The sequence below is a fragment of the Sminthopsis crassicaudata genome, chromosome 1 (genome assembly GCF_048593235.1).
Source record: "Sminthopsis crassicaudata isolate SCR6 chromosome 1, ASM4859323v1, whole genome shotgun sequence".
NCBI lineage: Eukaryota > Metazoa > Chordata > Mammalia > Dasyuromorphia > Dasyuridae > Sminthopsis > Sminthopsis crassicaudata.
Genome location: NC_133617.1, coordinates 288,314,311 through 288,320,190, shown reverse-complemented (window position 1 = coordinate 288,320,190; position 5,880 = coordinate 288,314,311). Strand labels below are relative to the sequence as shown.

The window sequence follows — 5,880 nt, the reverse complement described above, 5'->3', positions numbered from 1 at the left end:
GTGGACAAAATTGATAGGAAACAAGTATGTGACTGACAAATTTCTAATCTCACTAAGTAATCATAAATGTTCCTTGATTACTCTTAGGAATAGATACTTCCTATCACAAGAAACTGTACGTATGTTAATGCATGTATATGTATTATGTGTGGATATATGTATTCCCACATATGTGTATATATGATTGGTGGGCTACTTGAGAGACATGGTGGGAAGAGCACATTTATTTCTTTTATAACCTAATTCTCTTTGGAACTCATATACTTGATGTGAAAGGCTCGTACATTAAACCAATGAGCCAGTTTTAGGTTCAACTCAATTTATTTTTATGTAGCATTCAGAATATAGAGCTTAAAATGTTTTACAAAAATCAACAGGTCTTGGGAGAGGCCCCCGCCGCGGGTTGGCCGCCCGGGAGCCCGAGCCGGCCCGGCCCGTAAGGAGAAGGGGGGCTGCCCGGCCCCACGGAGGGGCAGGGAGGCCGGGGGCAGCGGCGATGGCGGCCCGGCCGGGAGGGAACTCGCTGTGCGCCCCGTGCCAGGCCGCGGCGGCGGCGGCCCAGCCTTCGCCCGAACCCAGGGGCGGGAGAGGACCACCGCTGCCGCCTCCTCCTGCCCGAGGCGGCCAGAACTCAGGTTATCCTGTATACCACACGTCTGTAACTGTTTTGCCTGTGGGCAGCATTAGGAATTGTTCCTTGCTGCCTGAACACTCTCAGAATTGCTCTAGAAATTTTGGACTTAATTGATTCAAGAAATAAACTGTAACAAATGGACAATATGTCTATTACTAACACACTCACAAGTAATGATGCCTGCTTGAGCATTGTTCATAGTTTGATGTGCCATAGACAAGGTGGAGAAAGTGAAACATTTGCAAAAAGAGCAATTGAAAGTTTGGTAAAGAAGCTGAAGGAGAAGGAGGATGAATTGGATTCTTTAATAACAGCTATAACTACAAATGGCGCCCATCCCAGCAAATGTGTCACGATACAGAGGACATTGGATGGCAGGCTTCAGGTGGCTGGTCGGAAAGGTTTTCCTCATGTGATATATGCTCGTCTCTGGAGGTGGCCTGATCTTCACAAAAATGAACTTAAACATGTGAAATACTGTCAGTACGCTTTTGATCTAAAATGTGATAGTGTCTGTGTGAATCCATATCATTATGAAAGACTTGTATCGCCTGGCATTGATCTCTCAGGATTGACATTGCAAAGTTCTGCTCCATCAAGTATGTTGGTGAAGGACGAATATGTTCATGACTTTGAGGGACAGCCATCATTGTCCACTGAAGGACATTCAATTCAGACCATACAGCATCCACCAAGTAACCGTGCATCTTCAGAGACATACACCAACCCAGCCATGTTAGCTCCATCTGAGTCTAATACTACCAGCACCACTAACTTTCCCAACATTCCTGTGGCTTCCACAAGTCAGCCTACCAGTATATTGACAGGCAGCCATAGTGAAGGACTTTTGCAGATAGCTTCAGGACCTCAACCAGGACAGCAGCAGAATGGATTTACTGCTCAGCCAGCTACTTACCATCATAACAGTACTACCACCTGGACTGGAAGTAGAACTGCAGCCTATACGCCTAATATACCTCACCACCAAAATGGTCATCTTCAGCATAATCCGCCTATGCCACCCCATCCTGGACATTACTGGCCAGTTCACAATGAGATTGCATTCCAACCTCCTATTTCTAATCATCCTGCTCCTGAATATTGGTGTTCAGTTGCTTACTTTGAAATGGATGTTCAGGTAGGAGAGACATTTAAAGTTCCTTCAAGCTGCCCAATTGTTACTGTTGATGGATATGTGGACCCATCTGGAGGAGACCGCTTTTGCTTGGGTCAGCTGTCCAACGTGCACAGAACTGAAGCTATTGAGAGAGCAAGGTTACACATAGGCAAAGGTGTGCAATTGGAATGTAAAGGTGAAGGAGATGTTTGGGTTAGGTGCCTCAGTGATCATGCAGTGTTTGTGCAGAGTTACTACTTAGAGAGGCTGGACGAGCACCAGGAGATGCTGTTCATAAAATTTATCCAAGTGCATATATAAAGGTATTTGATTTACGTCAGTGCCATCGTCAAATACAACAACAAGCTGCCACTGCACAAGCTGCAGCAGCTGCTCAGGCCGCAGCAGTAGCAGGAAATATCCCCGGACCAGGATCAGTAGGTGGAATAGCCCCTGCCATCAGTCTGTCAGCGGCTGCTGGGATTGGCGTAGATGACCTGCGCCACTTATGCATACTCAGGATGAGCTTTGTAAAAGGCTGGGGCCCTGACTATCCAAGGCAGAGCATCAAAGAAACACCTTGCTGGATTGAGATTCATTTACACCGTGCCCTCCAACTCCTAGATGAAGTACTTCATACCATGCCTATTGCAGACCCACAGCCATTAGATTGAGGTCTTTGTGCTGTGGCTAAGTGTCAGCATGGTGGACTGTAAAATACTCTTGTTTATAACCTGAAGATATATTTTACTTTTGTTCTGCTTAATCTTTTCATAAAAGGTTGGAAAATATGTTTGCTGCCTTGCTCCTAGCAGACAGAAACTGGATTTTAAAAATTTCCCCCATTTAAAAATTTGTTCAGGTATGAGACATGACTCTGAGCTTGAAGTTAGGGGAAAAAACATATCCAGATGAAGTCCTCACTAGCTATATATGAAGGAATCATTCCAGTGCTGGAAAATGTAACCTTTAGCACATATTTAGAGCCTTTTGTGTGCAAAATCTATATACATAATCTATAGATGTTATTCTACAGAACAATTTCATCATTGCTAATGTTTAAATGCAGAGAAAGTTTTTAAAGATAATTCACCTCTATCTCATTCTGTATGTGAGTGGTTACTGCTAAGCATATATCTTAATCAAAAATACTGTGCCATGTGGGTGAGTTGATATTATTAAGAGCAACTTGACTCTGCATTTAAGGAAGTTTGGTCACAAAAATTTCACGGTAACCTCTTCCCAAAATAATTTCTTGGAAACTTGAACAAGTGAAGAAAAAATTTTAATTCACATTTTAGATTGCAGCTTCAATTTTACATTTGCCAAGGCGAATATGAATGTACATATTTGAAAATTCCTTGTTGCTAGACAAAAACTTGTTTTAAATTACATTTTTCTCTCTGTCTGATAACTGTGATTAACAAGACGTATTTCTCTGCCCTTTTAAAGATAGTAGCTATATTCTTTCTAAATTTCTGGGTATTGGGTATGGTTACTAAAAAGCCTGGGACAGGAATTGCTTTCCTTCATTAATTCATAGGGAAAACTTTTGTATTTTTAAAACACTAAAAGGAGTATTATCACTCCCCTTAAATGTCACACTGTTCTGCAAAGCTGATGATGCTTAAACTAAATAATGAATTACTAGTATTTTGGAAACTGCTAAAATCTGTGTTAAATACTGTGCAGAATAATGGAAACATTACAATTGTTCATAATGGGTAGTTTAACTATTTTTGTACTTGATTTGATGTGTGATTTTTCGTATACAGTTTAAATCATGTATGTTATGACATTGTTTGAAATTCAGTTTTTGTATCTTGGGGCAAGACTGCAAACTTGTTTTTTATACCTTTTGGTTATTCTAAGCCCTATGCCATCAATGACCATATCAATTGGCAATGACTTTGTATAGAGAATTTAAGTAGAAAAAGTTGCAATTGTATTGACTGTACAACAGACACAATATGTATGCTTTTTATCTAGCTAGTAGTATAAATAAAACTGAAAATCTCAGTATACAAAATTGGAATCTAGGTTTGCTTTAAAAAATTTTTTTGCACTCAAGTCCATTAATTCAATGGTAAATCATTTTTATACTAAATTGACAGGCAAAAATACAGTAGTGAACAAGCAACCGTGGTTGTTGATACTTTATACAAGACTTCTTCACTGTTCATTATGTCTATTGTGTAGAAGTTCAAGCCTTCTGTGAACTTTTTGCAGTAGCAGAAATAGGCCTGGTTGTCTACAAGATAAAAATAATGTGAAATAAAATATAGTATCACTCACAGAAAAAAAAAAAAAGAAATCAACAAAGAAGTGGAAAAATATTTTATTGAGTTGGTTTTGTGAAAATCAAGGCAAAACCATGTTATTGCTTTGAATGATGTCAAAGAAACAGCTAAAATACCCAATGCTGATATTCCAGATAGGCTTTCCACTTTGAAAGTTTGATGGATCTGTAATTTTATTGGTCTAAATACTTCTCACATTAATGCATAACTTCAGCCCTCTTGCTTCATATGTTTTGACATATTTATCCATGTCATTCCATAAATCCTCTAGTGATGATATGCCTTATTTGGCCTTACTCTGGCTCTTTGAATGTCTTGGGAGTACCTGCATACCACTTTGGATGTCCAGCCTATTCTGTCCCATGTAACATACAGGTCATACAGAAGATTTGGCTTTGTAATATTTTAACACCAAGGAGAAAAAGTGAAACAGAAGAAATTATAAGAATAGCAGTAAAGAAAACACAAACACATATGCAACACACATCTCACATTGGATATTTGTAATTGGATCTGTTATTATCTCAGTCTCAAGATATCCAAAATATTATTTGTTATTTTTCTTATCCTAGATTTCTCATTGTCTTTTTTACCACCCATGTTTAAATTTGTTGTAACATCTGCCCGGTTTTATTTTCACAACATCTTTTGCAACTTCTCTTCACATACATGGTCATCATTCTTATCAAATCATAATTATCTCTTGCTTGAAGTATTGCAAAAACTTTAACTTTCTGATTCCAGTCCATGTTTGCAATATTATTACATATTTTTCATAATTAGCCAAAGTTAGCCAGAGTGGATTATTTATTGTTCTTCACAGCAGTCTGTCTAGTAAAATACCTTTTTTTTTTGCACCTTTGTCCATGTTATCCTTCATGTTGTGACATAGAATTCTATGTCTGAAATATGCTTCCTCCTCACCTCTATCTATTAAAAACCCTAGTTTTCTTTAAAATTCAGCTGAAACCTCCTACACAAGGTCTTTGCTGATTTATAGCTCAACCCAACTGCTAATGCCTACTCCAGTGAAATAATCTCAGACTTCCTTTGTACATATTCTAGACTGTTAACCTGTTGTCTTTGTATTCATAGAATCTAAGAGAATCTCTTACACAGAGTAGGTATTCAAAAAGGATTGTGATTAATTGATTGATAAATGCTTTAAAGTTTGCAAGGTATTCTTTAGAAATACCTTATTTGAACCTAATTATAAACCTTGTGGTACACAAGATCTTTTATATTTCTTATCTCATTGGAAGCTCAGAATAACCCTTATTATCTCCTTGTTACTAATGAAATAATGAGAAAAACAGAATGAGTGATTTGTCCAGGATACCAAGCTAATCAGTTTTTAAGGAAGAATTTGAACTTAGGTCTTCCATAATGCAAGGATTACTCTTTTTGTTTCAATCATCTACAAGAAAAGAATTAAAATCATAAAGTCATAGAGAATGGGATGATAATTAAAGAGAGGAAATATGCAGAGAAAACGAATATTAAGCCAGGGTGACAACTGAAATCGAAGGCAGGTAAGGAAATTTCTATGAAAGGTAAGACCATATCCACAATGAATATTTGCTCTGTATTAAAAAAAAAGGGGGGGGGAAATCACTTGTCAAAGATATTTTCAGTTTTAACAAAGTAATAATATAATTTGGCTGCTTAACTTTAGGATTTTGGACTGCATTGATGTGTAAAATACCAATCAATAAAAACCTTTCTGAGAAGAAGGTATGAAATGAAATGAAATAAAATATATATTTCTTGTTAGGAAAATGATAACTTGATTTACCAAATTACCTTACATTTTTATTTCTGTCTTGATC

General features: G+C 37.7%; 1 pseudogene; it reads left to right on the top strand.

The window, feature by feature from the left end:
• The first annotated feature begins 755 nt into the window (after nucleotides 1–755).
• On the top strand, nucleotides 756–3,790 carry LOC141549404 (mothers against decapentaplegic homolog 4 pseudogene; annotated as a pseudogene).
• The last annotated feature ends 2,090 nt before the right edge of the window (nucleotides 3,791–5,880 follow it).